An 18973-nucleotide genomic window follows, 5' to 3' on the forward strand; every position below is an offset into this window, starting at 1 on the left:
TCTCACCAGTTACTTCCTTCTCAATCTCCTCCACTGGGTCTTTCTATTTTTACTGAAATTGAAAGGGTGAAATACCCCAGGGATGAGTCCTCAGCTTCCTCTTCTCTATTTGCTCTCCTCCCTAGGTGATCTCATCCAGAGTCATAGCTTTAAATAACATCTGGTCAAATATATGTCTCAGAGAGTTCTTTCTTCTCCATGACTCCTACTCTGCTTTGTTTTTCTTTGTGGCAGTTGTCACTATTTGAAATCATATATATATATATATATATATATATATATATATATATATATATATATATATATTATATATATATATATTTACACTTATTTGTTTATTATCTGTCTTCCCCATGAGAACAGGGATCTTGTCTGTTTTGTTCTGTGTTATATCCTCAGCAACTAGAACAGTGCCTGGCCCATAATAGGGTCTTAAAAATATTTAACAAATGTATGTTCTGAAGAGACATTCATAGCTTTATTTTCTTTCTTTCTTATTCTTAGCTCCCCAAAGGGAGGAATCATTAGTTTCTAGAGTGAAAAGATATAAGAGCCAAGAAAAGACACCTGGGGGATATAGATATTTAAGAGGCAAGGAAGAAAAAGGCTCCTGAGAAGGTGGACAAGAATTAATACAGAGAAAGAAAGGGAGAATCTAGGAGGCTAACATAAGCAAAATTTCAAGCTAAAGAGTTAAGAGAAGAGTAGAAAAGTATTTAGGTTGGATAAGGAAAGGACAGGTGTGATTTCTTAGGTAAGTGAGAAACTTTTGTTATTTTGGAGCTGTGGAAAGAGGAAAAAAGACAAGTGTGAAATCCCAATCTAGCTGATGGGACTTTGCTTGGAGGGAGAGGTGGTGCTGGATGTAAGAGATGGTGCTTGTGAGGAGAAGTGAGGTGCTGCTATAACAAATACCTAAACATGTGGAAGTGGCTTTGGAACTGGGTAATGGGTAGAGACTGAAAGAATTTTGAGGTGTGTGTGAGAAATATGGACATTAACGGAAATTCTGGTGAGAGCTCAGAAAGAAAGGAGAGCTGGAGAGAAAGCTTCCATCTTCTTAGAGAATATATATATAATCAGGAACATAATTGGTGAAACTGAGGGCATTAAAGGACATTCCTGTGAGGTATCGGATGGAAATGAGTAACATGTTACTGGAAACCAGAAGAAAGGTAATCCTTATTATAAATTGGCAAAGAACTTGGCTGAATTGTGTTCCTGTTTCGTGTTTTGGAAGGTAGAACTTGCAAGCAGAGAAACTGGATATTTAGCTGAGGAGATTTCTAAGCAAAGTGTTGAAAGAGGGTCTTGGTTTTTCCTAATTGCTTACAGTAAAACATGAGAAGAGAGAGATGAATTGAAAAAGGAATTGTTAAACAAATCCAAAATCAGAGCTTGAAGATTTGGGAAATTTCAGCCTATCCATTTTACAAAAACTGAGACATAAATTTATGTTGTGTAAGTCACCCAGTCTATGGTATTTTGTTATAACATTCCAAGCAGATGAAGACACGCTTTGGTGGCCAGTGACACCTGGAAAGGAGTACTGTGCATGTCGTGTGCTGGCTGTTTTCCCCCTATGGATTCAGTTCCAGGTTTTGCTTTGAATCAAAATGTTCTGCAAACTGGTTCTTCCAAAGGTTGAGTCTCTCACTTGGCCCTTGCTAGATAATTAATTGTCAAGGTAGTTCATTTTCTTATTTCCAGAGGGCAGGAAGGTCTTTTGGGACAAAGGGGAGAAAGCCTGACTGAAAGCCTGTTTGGCCTAGAAATGAAGGCTGTCTCTGCCTGACCCAGGAAGAAGAGCTTGCATTCCTGCCTCAAAGGGAGGTTTTTAAGCATAGAAATGTGGAAATGGACAGGTAATTCAAGGGCCTCAGGGTAAGGCAGAGGTGCCAAGGCTATCCAGAGGTGGGAGTTTATGAGAGGAGAAAGACATCCTGAGGACAAGTTTATACAAGAATGCTCAGGGAGGGACATAAAAGGAGGTGAGGCAAGAAACCTCAAGATTAACTTGGCATCATGTAAATCTTTTTGAGGAAAATCTCCAACTAGGGGCTGTCAGACAGCCTTCCTGTGTTAGTCTCAGGTGCTTGCACTTGCCCCGAACCTGCTTCCTTGCTCGATGTGCAACTCGAACCAGTCTTTAGATACTCAACCTTGGCAGCATTTGAAGTAAATTATTTCTTGCTTAGTACTTCCCCCGTGCAGGGAGGAGGACTCTCCCAAGGAGGTGCTGGCATGGCTAATGCAGAGCTGCGGCCCTTTCGGGTAATATTTTGAGAAGAAAAGCAGAGTGATTGCCTTCCTTCAGACGTCTTGCCTCCCACCCCACCATGAACAATTCTGGAGGTTCTGTTGAATAAGCAGATTAAATGTTCAACGCTCTATTTTACTTGTCTATTGAGCTATATAAAGCTACTAAAGAAAGTGATACCTTTGAGAGAAAGTTATAGATTAGTAAATCTACTAGGCTAATATTCTTTAATTCTTTCTTTTTTTAAAAATTTATTTTTTAAATTTATTGGGGTGACAATTGTTAGTAAAACTACATAGATTTCAGGTGTACAATTCTGTATTACATCATCTATAAATCCCATTGTGTGTTCACCACCCAGAGTCAGTTCTCCTTCCATCACCATATATTTGATCCCCCTTACCCTCATCTCCCACCCCCCAACCCCCTTACCCTCTGGTAACCACTAAACTATTGTCTGTGTCTATGAATTTCTGTTTCTCATTTGTTTGTCTTGTTCTTGTTCTTTTGTTGTTCTTGGTTTATATACCACATATCAGTGAAATCACATGGTTCTCTGCTTTTTCTGTCTGACTTATTTCGCTCAGCATTACACTCTCAAGATCCATCTATGTTGTCACAAATGTTCCTATATCATCTTTCCTTATCGCCGAATAGTATTTCATTGTGTATATATACCACAACTTCTTTATCCATTCATCTATTGAAGGACAGTTTGGTTGTTTCCATGTTCTTTAATTCTTGTGAAACTTTCCACTACAGAAGCTAAGGATCCTACCAAGTTTGTTTAAAAAGCTTTACTATAGTCATACTTCTAAAACCTGCAAGAGGTTATGCTTTTGCTAAGAGTATTACTTAACCTTTATGAGGCACCCGCAAAATTCTTAACATAGATAATTATGTCCCACTGGCTAGGCTCCAAAGATGAAGCTAGAAATTTTAACAATATTACTATAAATGTAGTTTTTACCAACGTGCCACTATTGTTTTCATGTTGCTTGTTACTATTTGGAGGTATTAACTATTAATGCACCTCAGTGTGATAAACAACAGCTGTAGTTTGTTAATGCTTTTACTGACAATTACCTAGAGAGTGTCTTCTAAGGAGAAGGACAATTAAACCTAGTTTAAGAAATAATGCCTAGCAAAGCAAATTACATGTGGGAATGTTTGGACACTCTTACAGTGTCAAGAAGAACGGTGTGCTTGTAGAATTTCTTCTTGCCACCTAATTGACAGATTCTAATTGGACTAGAAAGATTCACTGTCAGATACCATCCAGGATAATGGACACAACATGAATTCCAGAAAACTGATAAGATTATGTTATATGTACAAGCAATCTACTGCTTATAAACATGATTTCTGCAGAAAATAAATCAGTCAACAAAACAAAAGGCTATCCTTACCAAGTAGTCTGGTTCTCTTAACTCATGGTTCTCCAAATGTGGTCTCTGGACCAACAGCATCAGCTTTACCTAGAAATGTGCTAGAAATGCAGATTCTCAGGCCTACCCAGACCTACTGAACAGAAACTCTAGGGCTGGGGCCCAGCAGTCTGCATTCTAACCAGTCCCCCACGTGATTCTGATGTATGCTCAAGTTTGGAAACCACTGTCTTGAGCCTAAATCAGTACTGGAGCCAACAGCACTTTTTCAGTTCTATAATTACCTAGGGGTGTTTATGTTGGGAGATCTTGAGATATCAAATGTGACTGGTCAGATTTTCTATACACAAATGTTTTGTCTGGATAGATAGGCAACTGATAATAATTTTTTCATTAATTAACTCATTCAACAAATATTTTCGGAATGCTGACGGTCTAGGCACTAGATAAGCAATTGTGAACAAGACAGAAAAGAGTTTTGTTTCACAGGGCATCATTCTGGGCTAAATGTCACACACACACACACACACACACACACACACACACACACACACCCTGTTACAGGAAATGAATTCTTTCTACACTTGACCTGATGATACAACAATGTTGCAGTCACATTAAACTCACACAGCCAGGTGGAAAGTGAACAGCTCAATCAATCAGTTGTTTCATTCAACAATCCCAAGTGACTGGGTTTTACTCTACTAAATTGTTCAAACCAATTAGTAGTGTTGGAATTATGTCGACTTAGTATGAATCTTCAAGTATATGGAAGATTATATCTGAAGAGTTCAGGTGGAAAAAACATTGATGGATGAAAAGGAACATTTGGAACATAAATGATCCAGCTTTGTTATTACCTGATTTTCCTAGTTTTTTTTTCTTCTCAGCATTCCAGTTTCTTTTGTAATATTATACACAGCCTACCTGGATGAAATGAGGTCAACATGTTAACGAGAGATGATATAAAGAAAATTTAAGGCCAATACTTAGCTTCATAAAATTTGTTTGGTCGCTAGGAAATAAATGACAATTCTAGTTTTCATTCAAGTTTATGGTTTTGTTACAGGCAAAATATGAAGTAAAGAATATCTTAATTCTCTCTACATTTCTTGCATTGATTAATATGCATATAGTAGGAGAATAACAACCTTTAATAAAGAAGCCACATTATCTGGACTTGTTTATTCACATAACAGAACTAAATTGTTCTATTTGCCACTGTGAATATCTTTAACAGTAATTATTAAACACCAGTTGGCGTATGAGGTGTTCGTGAATATTTTGTATGTTAGTCGGTCATTCTTTGTGGTCCCAAAGATTCCTCTTTTCTCAGACAGTAATAAAAAACAAAGGATCATCTTTTAGAGGAAACTGTCAGGCTCACTCTCTTGCCATGCACGGGGAAACCAGAAACACTTGTCGTAGAGTTTAGACCAACCCAGTCCACTTTTTTCTGGGGCAGAATAAAACAGGTATGATTTCTAATTAAGGTTTTCAAACTCAACCTGGACAGTGCATGTTTTGCTAAAAGTGGTTCAACTTTAATTGTTTCAGTCACATCTTGTGCATGGAGATGTGTACTTGACTCATTTCTCAAAAGTAGCAGATTAAAGGCCACAGAAGGAGGTTAAAGGTCAGTGGTCTGGCCCAGACTTCGATCTTTGGTATCAGGATACTGCTCTCTCCAGGTCTGATATTTTGTGAACATATGTCAAACCATTAGAATGTATCAGGATACTGCTCTTTCCAGGCTTGATATTTTGTGAACATATGTCAAACCATTAGAATGTATTATGTTGACCCATATGAAATTGTCACTTTTCTAAGTAAAAATGGTCAGATATTGGTTATCCCATATGATTAAACCTAATATTTTTCTATCAAGAACAAACAAAAATAAGGTACATATTCTTTTATCCCTTCCTTCATTCTCTAAAGAAGAAGTGTTTTTAGTTTATATGACTGTTTATTTTTCTTTCTGTAAAGCTAAATTCTCACACTGTGGTCTTGATTCAGTCATTCAAAATATGTTTAGTCATTCAAAAAGTATTTTTTTAGAAGTTGGGAACACAACTGTAAACAAGATATATCACATACTTGCGCACATGTTTCTTACAGTCCAGATTTAGAGAAGTAAACACGCAATTCTGTTATAGTAAAATGTGTTAAGGGAAGTTCAGTGTTCTGTTAGAGGTACTTGTATGTGTGTGGGGAGCGGGGGTGGGGGAGGACATCTAATTTGAAACTGGGATTCAGAAAGTCTTCCCGGAAGAAGGGGCTTGAGAGCGGAAGGATAATTAGGACATAACTAGGCTAAGGGGAAGAACAAGCGTGATCGAGGGAGATGAATAACATGTGCAAAGCGGAAAGGAAACCTGACTATGTTCGGTGAACTGTAAAGAGTTCAGATTGACTGGAATACATAATATGAGGAGCACATATGAGTTTAGAGAAGTACGGAGAGAACATAATCATGAAGGTTAAAATATTTGGAGGTTTCCTTATAGGCAATGACCAGTTATTGCAAAGTTTTAAAGGGAACAAGGTGTAGTGTGATCAGATTTGAAATTTTAGTAAAACTACTTTGGAGAATATTATAATAGCAGTGGAAATAGAAAAATAGTAACTTGAAAAAGGCAATGGCAGTGGTACAAGAGAGTAGCTTAGAGAACTTTATAAAGAGTTAAAATCAGTAGGCCTGGTGATGAGCTGTGAGAGAAGGAATACACACAATTAAAGAGGGTTCCCAAGTATCCAGCTTTGAACAACGGGTTGGTGGTCTTTAGAGAAGCCAAGAACTCAAGAGGAGGAGACGGTTTGGAATGGAAGATTATGAGCTCACTTTTGGACCCGACGAGTTTGAGTTGGTTGTGGAAAATCCAAGCTGAGATGTTCAATAATGATTAGATAGACAGGAAAAACATTTGGCAATGGAGGTATAAATTTAGAAGCTAACAGCTGATAGATGCAATAGAAGGCATGGAGTAGATAGATTCATACACCGAGAGTATGTGGAGTGAGAAAAGGTCTGGGCATGATACTTTTGGAACAGAAAATTTAAGCGACAGGCAGAGAAAGTGAACACTCCAAAAGACAGAGAGCTAAAAGGACAATCAGAAGAGGGTATCTTAATGGAAGACAATGAAAGAAGGTTGAGAGGATGGTGTCACCAGCCACCACAAATGCTGCCAAGAGTGCAAGACAGATTGAAGTTCATTGTATTCAGCAATAAGGATGCCATTGGTGACCCTCTGTGAGCAGTTTTTGTTAGAATGGTAGGGTCAGAAACAAACTGAAGTGGTTAAGGAGTCAGAGCTTAGCAAATGGAGATTCTAGACAGATCTTTAAGAAGTTTGGCTTTGAAGGATAAAAAGGAAGGTGACACTACAGGAGGTTATTTATTTATTTTTAAAGGATGGCCTAGTCTTGTTGGGAAGGAGTTAGTAGAGAGAGAACAGTTTGAAGATTTGTGAATGACAGGAGACATTAAAAGGCTAAGGTTCCTAAGAAGCCTGGACGAAGTGAGATCCAGAATATAGAGGGAAAGTTAGCCTTAGACAGGAGGAGCTGGAGGTAAGAATTCTGAAGTTTTGAATTATTTCTTCTGAACCTTAGAAAGATAGGAACAATCCTTTAGGAAACAATATATTTTATACTGAAAAAAACATTTAGTTGAAGTTCAGCAATTATTTTAGTGTGCTTCAGTTTCTTTTTCTTCTTTTAAAATCAATGATAGATTTAATGCTTTTATGAAAATGTAGCACGTACAGTGTGATTCTATCTTAATAAATTTTAATCGATATGCTTATATAGCTGTCATTTATCTAATTTATATGTCTATGTGTATTTATGCATGTAGAGCTATCTAGGATAATGCTCAGATATTTGGAATGAGGATCATTTAATGAAAAAAATGATTACTTTGAATGGCAGATTTGGGGGTAATTATTATACTTTCTTCTTCATACTTTTTGTGTTATATACATTTTTAAAATAAACATTTTTAAAATTGACATATGCTCATTTAAAACAATTAAAAATTTACAGAAAAGCACAATAAAGAAAAAAATAATCTATAATTTTACCACCTAGAAATAATTATTATTTTGCTACATATCCATCCAGACTTTTTCCTGAATGTATTAATACATGCATGGTCACACACGTGTACACACATTATTTTTAAACAAACAAATTGAGGTCATATTTTTACACTTTTAAAAAATGCACTCAGTATATTGTGGACATCTTTTAATGCCAATAAATGTAGATCCACACGATTATTTTAAGTAAAATTTTATTGTATGTCTATTCCATAGCTCCCCAAAGTAGAATTTCTGGGTTTAAATCTATAACTTTTTGGGAGGAGGGCAGAAGCAAAGTGTGTGTGTGTGTGTGTGTGTGTGTGTGTGTGTGTGTGTGTGTGTGTTGTGTGTAACCAGGCATCAAGCAGTGTGCTGCAGACTTTTCCACTAAAGAGAAAGAGTGAGTGTGCATCTCCTGGGGTCTGAGAGTAAGTTTTCAAATGCCCAGCTGCAAGTGTGAGTTGTTTTTGATTTTCATATTTTTACCTTCAAATTTCATGCTTATTGTTGGATTCTATTTTTAAAAAAATATAAACATGATGTCTTATGTCTCTAGATCTGTGAGTGAATTTGACATTCGCAGAAAGTGTGTCAAGGATATCCTGTTGCTCAGGTAAACCCCATTACACTGCCCTATTTTTTCGTTTGTTTGAAAAGAACATAAAAGTGATAAATTAACGTAAGCTAATGTTAACCAAGGAACAACTGTCAACCAAGCATTGGTCTAGGTTAGCATGGGGAATTACAAAGAAGTTGAGAACATAGTCTTTGCCTTTGAATGGCCTCCAATTTATTTGTTTCTCTTTAACAAGTACATCAAAGGATTATGCTTAACCTGGTAACTGACTGCGCTAAGGTCTATGATGAATTTGCTTGAGAGGATGGAAAGTCCCTACTGGTATTTTTCGCACACTTCTAGGGCGTGCTAATGCATTTGTTTTGGACTCTGAGGCATCATTGTTAGCATCTGTAGCATTTTAGACTCTGGGAAGGGGATCATGTACCCTCCTGGCAAGAGGACAGTGTAATGAAGATAGGAGTTTTTAGGCTTTCACATTTGGGATAAGTATAGTACAGGAAACGTAAATGAACTGGATCTTAAATTAACCAGTATTTCCAATTCAGTAGACTTTTTGAGACACATGATATTAAAAACTTAAAGTTAAGGTGATGGAAGGAGAACTGACTCTGGGTTGTGAACACACAATGCAATATATTGATGATGTATTATAGAACTGTACACTTGAAACCTATGTAGTTTTACTAACCAATGTCACCCCAATAAGTTTAATAAAAATTTAAAAAAACAAACAAAAAGTTAAGAGGAGTGAGGAAAATGTCAATAATAAAGGCTCTTACCAGAGATATAAAAGTCACATTCAGAGTTCATTCTGTCCATTGCTATTTAACTTCTGGGTCTCCATCTCCTTTTCCTTACAGTGACCCTGATTCTTAAGATAATCCCAAGAACAATGTAGGTATGCGTTTGCTGAATAAATGTATGCTCTGAATAATGAATCAAAGGCATTAAATTGTATTTAGCCTGCATTTACTAAAAGAACTAAAACTTGCTCCTTAGTTTTAAGAGCTTTAACATCAAGGATTGATATAGAAAATGTTTGCTTGTGAACCTTAAGCAAAATAAGAGACCCCCCTACCCCACCCCACCCCTGTCTTCTGAGCTATGTCTCCCTGTAGCTCTGTCCCAAGTTTTTGCCATTGCATTCCTTGGGTCTGGTTGCAGAGGGTCTCTGGCAAAGAGGGTGGCTTATCTCTCTCTTTATTTTTCTCTCCTTACCCCACGCTGGGATTCCTGACTTTTGCCTAGCTCCCTTGCTTTACGTGCTTCTTTGGAATCTCTCGACTTTTAACTTATGTTCTCCATGGACAATTTTGCTGTTTCTTCTGACACAGGCACACATTTATTTAATAAGAAGACACCTATCCCCTTTCTCTGACCTGACACCTTGTAAGATCATCAGCATGTTCCCATGAGACTAGATACCCTTATTTTGAAATATCTTTGCCCAAGTTACCATCCAGGACTGAGCTGAAGAACTGGTAGGACAAAGGGTAAGGATAGAGTTACACTGATGTGCAATAAATTGTGCTGCCTTTGACTTGTTTTATTTATTTAAGTGAACAGTATTGGATTAATCATAGTCCATGGTTCATAAAATACTATTGTCATTGTTTCATGAATGGCTCTTTCATTATTTAAATTGTGAATTTGTGCCTTTAAATATAGTATAATGGACAATGAATCCATTACCCACTCAAGAACTAATACATTACCAGTAAAGTATCTACCTGTGTACTTCTTTTCTGTTTCTTTATTTTTTAATTTCTCCTTTTACTGATGACTTAAATATAATCTAGTCTACAAAAAAAATAAATATGTTCCTCCAGGCACCAAACTTCAGGTGCGGCCATTCACAAAGACAGCTTCATGAGTTATAGAATGGAAACTGAAGACCTGGTGTGGAAATTCCACCAGGCAGAGGTGTTACTAAGAATTGGAACAATTATTGTTTTGACCTTCCTTTATAGGGACACATCAGTGTGGTATTGCAAGGATGCTACCTGACACTGCAGCAGCATCCATAAAGGACAAAGACAATAAAAGCTGAAGTGTGTGTTTAGTCATACAAATGAGCGAGTTATTTAAGGGTGAGAGGTACTTTTAACATTTACCAATTAGAACTATTTTTTCCTGTCCTACAATTAGGAGGAGGAGATATGATTCACTTGAATCTTCCTTTGTGCTTCCTCTTGACACTGGATTACATGCTGATTGCTAGTCTTTGAACAGTTAACTCAGACATTCTTTTTTTTGTTTAAGTTTCTGGCCATATTAGACAGATTGGTAAAGGAGCCCTTTAGTTTAGTGATTTCGTTGTTTGTTTATCTGGACTAGCAGAGGAATTTTTTTCCTCTGCAGCTGGCTGTAGTCTTATGTTCTTGCCTGAACATGCCTGGATGTGGAAGAAAAATTCTATCTTATTCTACAAAGCACTTCTCCATATTGTCAGTCCTCCAGGACTGGTGCCTTTCTAGTTTAGAAGATTTCACTCAGGCTACAGCTTTTCTTGAAGATAAAAATTGCATGACAATTTCTGCAGAATTAGAACTGAATTCTCTCCTTGGCAAAGTAGCTAATTATAAATAATTTGGAAAGGAAAAAGACCCATGATCATTCTTAACCTAAAGAAGTATTTTCCCTTTGTGTTTTCAAGAAGTATAGTTATTAATAATTAATATTTACCCTTCTGATCTACATGTATAAAAACATCTATTTCAAGTGCGGTTTAGTTGGCATTTTACCTCCCTGGAAAACGTGTCCTAGCTCAGATCAGGCCGTTAGCACCACCTAGTGTATCACGCAGGCACAGAAACACAAACTCCAACTCCAGGAGAAAGCATCCAAAAAGTTCTTTAGACATTTGGAAAAGTTATAGGTAGGGCCATCTGGGACTAACTCCTTTTCTTTTTTTAATATTTTTAAAAATTTGTTGCAGTGACATTGGTTAGTAAAATGATATAGATTTTGCTTTTCACCTGGACAGTGGAGCTGCCTCCCAGCACACGCAGAGATGCAGGTCTTTGTGAAGACCCTGACGAAGTCGAGCCCAGTGACTCTGTTGAGAATGTCAAAGCTAAAACCCAACACAAGGAGGGCATCCCATCTGACTAGCAGCGTCGGACTTTCGCCGGCAAACAGCTGGAGGACGGCTGCACTCTCTCAGACTAAAATATACAGAAAGAGTCCACTCTGTACTTGGTGCTTCGTCTGCGGGTGGCATCATCGAGCCCTCCCTCTGCAAACTCATCCAAAAATACAACTGTGACAAGATGATCTGCGAAAAGTGTTACGCTCGCCTGCATCCCCGTTCTGTCAACTGCCACAAGAAGTGTGGCCACATCAACAACCTACACACGAAAAGGAAGGTCAAATACGGCCCCTCCACCACCTCCTCGGCCCACAGGGCAGCTTCCTGCCCAAACTCCTTTCGTTGACTGGAGCAGTGAAAAAAAAAGGAAAAAAAAGAAAAGAAACAAATTATGTAGGTTTCAAGCGTGCGTGTCTATAATACATCATCTATATATTGCGTTGTGTGTTCTCCACCCAGAATCAGTTCTCCTTCCATCACCATGTATTTGATCCCTTTACCCTCTTCTACCTCCCCCCTCCCCCTTACCCTCTGGTAATCACTTAACTGTTGTCTGTGTCTATGAGTTTTTGTTTGTTTGTGTTTGTGGCACTAAATCCTTTGTGACTCATACTTTCAGCTTCAATATTTTTTATAAAGTTGGAAATATGGAACATAAAACAATTTATTAAAGAAAAGAGTAAATGAGCACCAAGATTATGTGGGATCACATGTGCAGGGAGATTGGCGAAGGGCATCAGCCTTTGCTGAATACCTACTGCATACTGTTACTGAATACCCCCTGTGTACCAGACTACGAGCTCTGCTTATGTTTTCTTGACAGAGGGAGTGGAGTTGAGGTTTTCTCTCACCAAATCTTCTTTGGGGCAAATGAATGATATGATAGGCTAATGTTGTTATGTGACTCCAGGTCTTTGCCAGAACCTGCTACGTCATTGTTGGGAGACAATTCTGCATCAGTCTCTTGCACATCCAGTGAACAGAGGAACTGACAGTCTTTTGTTCCAGAATATGTTTTCCAGGCTGTTTTATGGTGAACAGGCTTGGAACATAGAGATGGTGTCTCCACCCAGAACAGAGGTTTGCTTTTGTCAAGTGTAATAAAGTCTGCCCCCAGAGCAAAGGTTGGGCAGGTTTGCTTACAGCCCATTATAAGATTTGGGTTTCCTAAACCTGGGATTGCTCAGCTGTGAGGCAAACCCACAGTGTGCACAGCACTCACCTGGGCATCCCCAGTTTGCCCCGTGGGACCCGAGGGGCAAGGGAAACCGATGCAAATATGCAGCTCATGCTGCTTGCTGTGGCTTGAGTAAAAGTCCTTTCCTCTGATCCAGGAATTTGTATCTTCTGGCAGCATCCACGGAACTGTGGCAGGCTGACTTGTTAACATGCAAGTGGAGTAAAATCTCAGACCTTTTGCAGTTCTTGACATCACCACCCCAAGTGACCACCCAGTTGCTAGATGCCTGGTCCCTACAGTCATGTAGTGCCTGCCATCCCCGACCCCAGAAGGAGGGCCTCCCAGTTGACCATGGACTTGCCCTAAGTACAGTCTTGCCTCATTTTAAGAAAACCAGATATTAAGAATACTCCAAATATTAAAAACGGAAACCAGCAGATGATTAGGTACACAATATACAAACATTTGTGTTACACTTCACAGAACACATGTGTAATTACATAACATTGGAATTTCAGAAGCTGAGTTTTTTTATAGGTTTAATACAGTTTTAGTGTTTATAGCATGGTGAATTTCCGGGACTTGTTAGAAGTCTTAATTATGTTTAGCATAAAAGAATCCTGGGAGGTTAAAGGCATTTCTGCTGAGCCAGGTTTTCCCAAAGGTATCATAGTTGTTTTAATTCTTGGGAATCTGAAAGTCATTCTCAAACTTCAGAATTACAGTGTAGGAGTGGGTTAGTTGTGTGTGAGTGTGTGTTTGTTAAAATGCAAATGATGCAGTTTCATTCTCAGAGATTTTAATTGACCAAATCTGGGCTGAGATCCAGGATTCTACATTTTCAAAATGTAACTTGGGGTAGGTTCTGAAGCTCTTGAGAAGCTCTTGAGAAGCACATTCTGAGAACTATCTTGAGACATAAAAGACTCTTCAGGTGAAGGAATGATTTACAACATGCAAATAGCTTGTGCAGCTGTGGCCTCTGAAAATAAGAATAAGTTTTGGGTTTTTTTTGTTAGGTTGCTGGTGGCCTTCGTTGCAAGGATAAGTGAGTGCCAGCTGGGTGGGGGCCACTTGTGATTAACCGGTGCACAGGATAGTAAACGGTGGCTAAAGCAGTTGTACCTTTTTTGTATTCACTTAATAAATACTTATTGAGTGCTGGCTATGTGCAGTGATACGCCTGTTTCTTGAGATGGTTTCATTTTCACATCCATGGAGTTCCCTTTCTTATTATTTCTGATTCTTGTAATTGGGTTTTTTGTTTGTTGTTTGTTTGTTTTTTAAGTGTGTTTTTCCAGGACCCATCAGCTCCAAATCAACTAGTTGTTTCAATCTAGTGGAGGGTGCAGCTCACAGTGGCCTATGTGGGGATTGAACCGGCAACCTTCTTGTTAAGAGCTCAAGCTCTAACCAACTGAGCTAACTGGCCGCCCCAGTAATTGGGTTTTTATGAATAGGGTTTGAAATCCCAGAGGACATGGACTTAGTTTTTCTTCATCCAACTCAAAAACACTTTGTTGGATGCTCACAAAAAATAAGGTAGTTCAAAAATTCATATTATGTTCACTTTACAGATGTGAAACTATTGAGCAAAGAGATGAAATGACTTGCCAAGACTCACACAAGCAAGAAGCAATGATTGAACTAAAGCTTGAATCTTGATTTTCTCACGCCCGCCCTGCACTTTTTCCTACACACAACATCACCTTCCATATGAGTTTCTACAGGGATCCTATTGCATTTTAGATATGATTTGATTGTGACAAAATATGATTTACAGGTACATTTTCAGGACAAAGACTCTCTTATTGTCTAAGCATGCTATACCTGTACAGCAAAGAAACACACTGACATTCTTATGATATCATTAAAAATACCCCAAAGGAAAAGACAGGGTTCTGTTTTCAAAATGAAGTGGTGTCAGCAATAAACAGAACCAAGCCTAATTACAGAACATTATGCTCTGTCCCCCAAGACATGCACATTGAATTATCCTACCAATCTTCTAAATGCCCCGTGAGAGGGGGAAATGGGAACGGCGGTGAAGAATAGGCTCAGGAATGTGGACACACTGCCATGTTAATTCTGAAGGGGACTTGGGAGCCACACCTTTGGTTTCTTGTTCCCAAGTACCATGCCAAGCATTGCTCTGGGTTTCCTGCCTTTCCCAGAGACTTCTCTAGATTTTGTATTTTCCAGGGCACCAAGACCCTGTCTGGCTTTCAATAAATGTTCGGCAGCAACAATAACACAGAAGTGACTGTTTATTCAGATGGAAAGTAACATGGATGAGATAACATTCTGGATTTCTGTTTCCCACCCCTAAGATTGTAGGTTTAAACACCAAGAGAGAGAATGGATTTAATACACATTTCTATTGCTCATTGAGATTGGCAACACTTACCTTGGGATAGGTTCTTTATTGTTTTCAAAATGCTCTCACATGCACTAGCGCCCTTAATTAACCAAACATCTATGAAGTGAGCGAGACAGATACTTATTTCATTTTACAAATGGAGCTCAAAGAGATTAATTGATTTGTCTAATGTTTCAGTAATTGAGTTCGTCTGAATTTGAACCTGACTCTTAACTCACTTTTAGTTTTTTACTCACTGAGCCACACAGTCTGGATTCTCCTCTAGCCAGAAAGAGGGCATTATCACCTGCCTTGGTCCAGTCATTTAACTTATCTAAGGCTCAATTTCTGTTTTAGTCAGGACTTCTGGTTATTTGGGACAGAAACTCAACTTGAACTAGCTTGGATCCTGGAGGGGATTCACTGTTGATATAACTACTAAGGCAGGAGTGTAACAGCAGAAGGGAACCAAGGTTTTATTGTGACTGGGGCACCTCTCTCTGCTTCTCATGGGCCTCAGTTTGATTCCTTTCCACCACAATTCTGTCTCTCTGTGCTATGTGCTGGTAGTTAGGTGCTGACATATGTACTACTTTGTCATGAGAGAAAGGGCCCCTTCGTCCCAGTTACAATTCAGAGAAATCTAGGTAAGGGTTTCCTCCTTCTGGTCATGTTACCCTAAGACGATGGCTAGAAATGTAAGCTACTGTAATGGCCCAGCTTGGGTCACTGGCCCTGGAGGGCACAGGGCATTGCATTGGCTCTACTTAAACCACATGGGGGAACCACATGTCAGAGGGAAGAGCAGTTTCCTAAAAGAAGGGGGAGGTGGTTACTAGATGAAAAGGGAAGGGGTTCTGGCAGATGAAATCAATAGATGTGCATTATAGGCTTTTAATCTGCAAAGTAGGAATAATAAAACTGACTTTTCTAGATACTTTGGTGAGGATTACCGATGCTTTGAAAACTACAAAATCTGTATCTTTGGTGCTGATACTTTACTGAAGTTCTTTTTCTTTCTTTTTAAAAGACCAATGTCAAAATCCTTCATACAGCACTAAGACTCCCTTCATTATTTGCCCTTCAGCTTGCTTCTTGAGACTTCTCTCTTTCCACTCCCTTCTAGAACTCCATATTCTGATCTTATTGAACCATCTTGAAAACATCATGCTCTCTTTTATCCCCAGATCTTAAAATGTGCCTAACAGGTAGTTGGTGACTCTTGAATATATGTTGAATTAATTAATTAACTAATTAATTAATCGGTAATAGTGTCTTGCCCATGGTGGGTGCTCACTATGTAGAAGTTATTGTTATTATTATTATTTTTGTCTATCAATTGCCAACCCTAGTGTTACATTAATCTTATTAGGCAAGTTAACTGTTACCTTGCTAGGCAGACTATCTAGCTTTGGAGTTGAGGGAAGGGGATATGGCTTTTGGATGGAGAAAAAAGGTCAGACATATGCTAACATGCTTTTATTAGCAGAGGGCAAAGAAGAATGATTGGAGAAGGATGAGCTGAGGAAGGTCAGGTGGGGTGTGAGGGCTGCATCAGAGAGGCCAAGCCCAGGCGGTCCAGAGGCTCAGAACCAAGAAGAGAGTTTGGGGCACATGCTAATTTGGCGAGGGTCTAGGCTGTGGCAGAGGGGAATATCAATCACCATGGCAGTGAAAGAGCACTGGATTAGGAGACTTGCGTTCCAGGCTTGATTGTACCTCGAACTGCTAGCTGTGTTCCTTTGGCTAGATCATGTGTTTCTCTGAGCTTTATCCAGGCGCATTGGGGGAAATTACTGTACTAAATCAGATTTGTTTCACTAGAGTATAACATGAGTTTTAAAGCTTTACTATTACACAATTGTAAAGTTAGCACATACAAATTAAAAGTACAGTTATTGAGCTTTCTAGAATTCATTCTTGTGGGACTTTATTTTATAACTTTGCCATTAGGAAGCACAAATATATTAGCTCCGAGATAAATCTATTTTGTCATTTAAAAAGTCATTAAAAAGTTGATTGTGAAGGAATTAGATCATTTTATCATATCTAATTTCTATTCTTTATAAAGAAATGCACAGCGAGATTTACACTTTTAGTGTCTTGTAAAAGACTTTCTAAAAGAATTCGGTGTATTAGGAATTTTATTTTTATGACCTCACTATAATTATTTTTGGTATCAAGCTTAAACTACTTTTAAAAGGCAATTTTTAGAAAGTCTTTTTAAGAGTTAATACCAAAAATTAAGGCTCATTACAAGACTGGATTTTTTCATCAGGAAAGGGTGGTGATTGTAATGAAATGAGCAAATTTTTTTCTTAGAAAGAAAGTCACAAGAACCTATTCCTGTAAGATAGAGAACTCCATTTCACATCTCAATCTATTTTGTATTTCTGACTGGCAAAGTATTGAGCTAAATCCCCACAGATCTGATTACAGCAACTTCTTGGACAAGTGCTTATCTCTAATTAATAGTGTGTTCATCCACACTATGGGGTTGTATGACATAGCTTTGCAAATTGTATCGTACCCTGGTAAAACTGAATTGATTTAGTACAATGATTTCCCCAAGGAATTTGGGATAGTCCCAAAGTTAGAATCCAGACTTAGCTGATGTTATTTGGGAAAATGATTTCTATAATCAATCCAGGAACATGTCATCAGATTTCTTACACAGATTTTTTTCCTGGGAGATGGAAACTTATCCCTTTCGGTGATTAACCTTTGACTCTAAAAGTTCTTGCAATGCTGTGTCTGTTCATGAACAAAAGGAAGGGGTGAGGTGTCAGAGTCTCTACAGTCATTCTGATCACCCCTGCTCCTCTAGGACCAAAACAGACATAGCTAAGTTTATGTTTTATGCTGGTTTGTTTTTCCTTATGTTTCTGTTTTACTGAAACAGGCCATTGCAAGTCCTCTGGAACCAAAGACAAATTTCCACTTGTTTGCATGATTGCCGATTGCTATTGTGGGACCCCTGTCCGTGGACTCTGTGGGTACCCAGTGCCAAGGCATATGGCAATCCCCGGTCTGCCCCAGCTCACCCAGTTTTTGCAGCTGCAGCAACACCTACAGTCCTCTGAGCTGGGGAGAGCATTTTTGCATCAGAAACCATGGCTGGAGAGGATCTCACTAAAAAAAAAATCCCGTCCTATACGTCATCTTTCACTGGTTCCCTCAACTGATTGGGGCCCAGGGAAAAGAACGTTAAGGCCCTGGGTTCTTTCCCACTATGGACCTGTAAGCTTGTTCTCTTAACCCCAGTCACTGCTTCCCCATATCAGTCTGCTGAACTAGTACTACGGGAAAAGCACTCCTCTGTTATAACCCTACTTTTACCCCATCCCTCAGGACCCCAAAGACCTAGATACTAAAATAAAGTAGGATTTAAAGTCATTTTTTTAAAAAAATGTTTGTAGCCAAGCCATGCAGAGGTGTTTGTTTGTTCCCTAGTGGGTGGTAAGCTGAAGTCTTAATTTTGTTTTCATTTTCAGGATCTGGTTTGGGAGCTAAACGTGGGAAATTAGGTGAACATGAATGGAAATAATTGTGCAAGCACATATGTTTGATTTATTTTAAAAGTATGATGAAGAGAAAAATCCCAGCAGTACCTTATACTTACACTGCTACATTCCTGAATATCTGTTTGTCAAGAAGTCATCTACTGTTGAATCTCCCTTTGCACATAATAGGTGATACATAAACATTTCCTGGAATCTCAAATGTAAACTACACTAACAACATGTTCTGTTCAGAAATCTGTTTTAGAACAGCCTTTGTATGCTTCTAACATGGGTTCATTTCATTGTTAGAGCTTTCCTATTATTAGAGACCCCTTTTAAAATGTGAAACAATACTTGCCTCCCGGTAACGTCTTTCTCTGTCTTGAGTGAATTAACAAAGGAAACCTTCAGAAGAAGGCTAAACCCATCCTCTACCAAATTCCATGGTGTCAGGGCATTTATCATCCTTCGAGGATCACTTGAAATGTAGTACATGCCTCCTTGAGCTGAAAGCCACATTTCTG

General features: G+C 38.6%; 1 pseudogene; it reads left to right on the top strand.

Annotated features, from left to right (window-relative positions):
* Window positions 1–11317: 11317 nt before the first annotated feature.
* LOC141573071 (ubiquitin-ribosomal protein eL40 fusion protein-like) lies at window positions 11318–13713 on the top strand (annotated as a pseudogene).
* Window positions 13714–18973: the final 5260 nt, after the last annotated feature.

This window comes from Rhinolophus sinicus, linkage group LG09 (genome assembly GCF_036562045.2).
Source record: "Rhinolophus sinicus isolate RSC01 linkage group LG09, ASM3656204v1, whole genome shotgun sequence".
Lineage (NCBI taxonomy): Eukaryota > Metazoa > Chordata > Mammalia > Chiroptera > Rhinolophidae > Rhinolophus > Rhinolophus sinicus.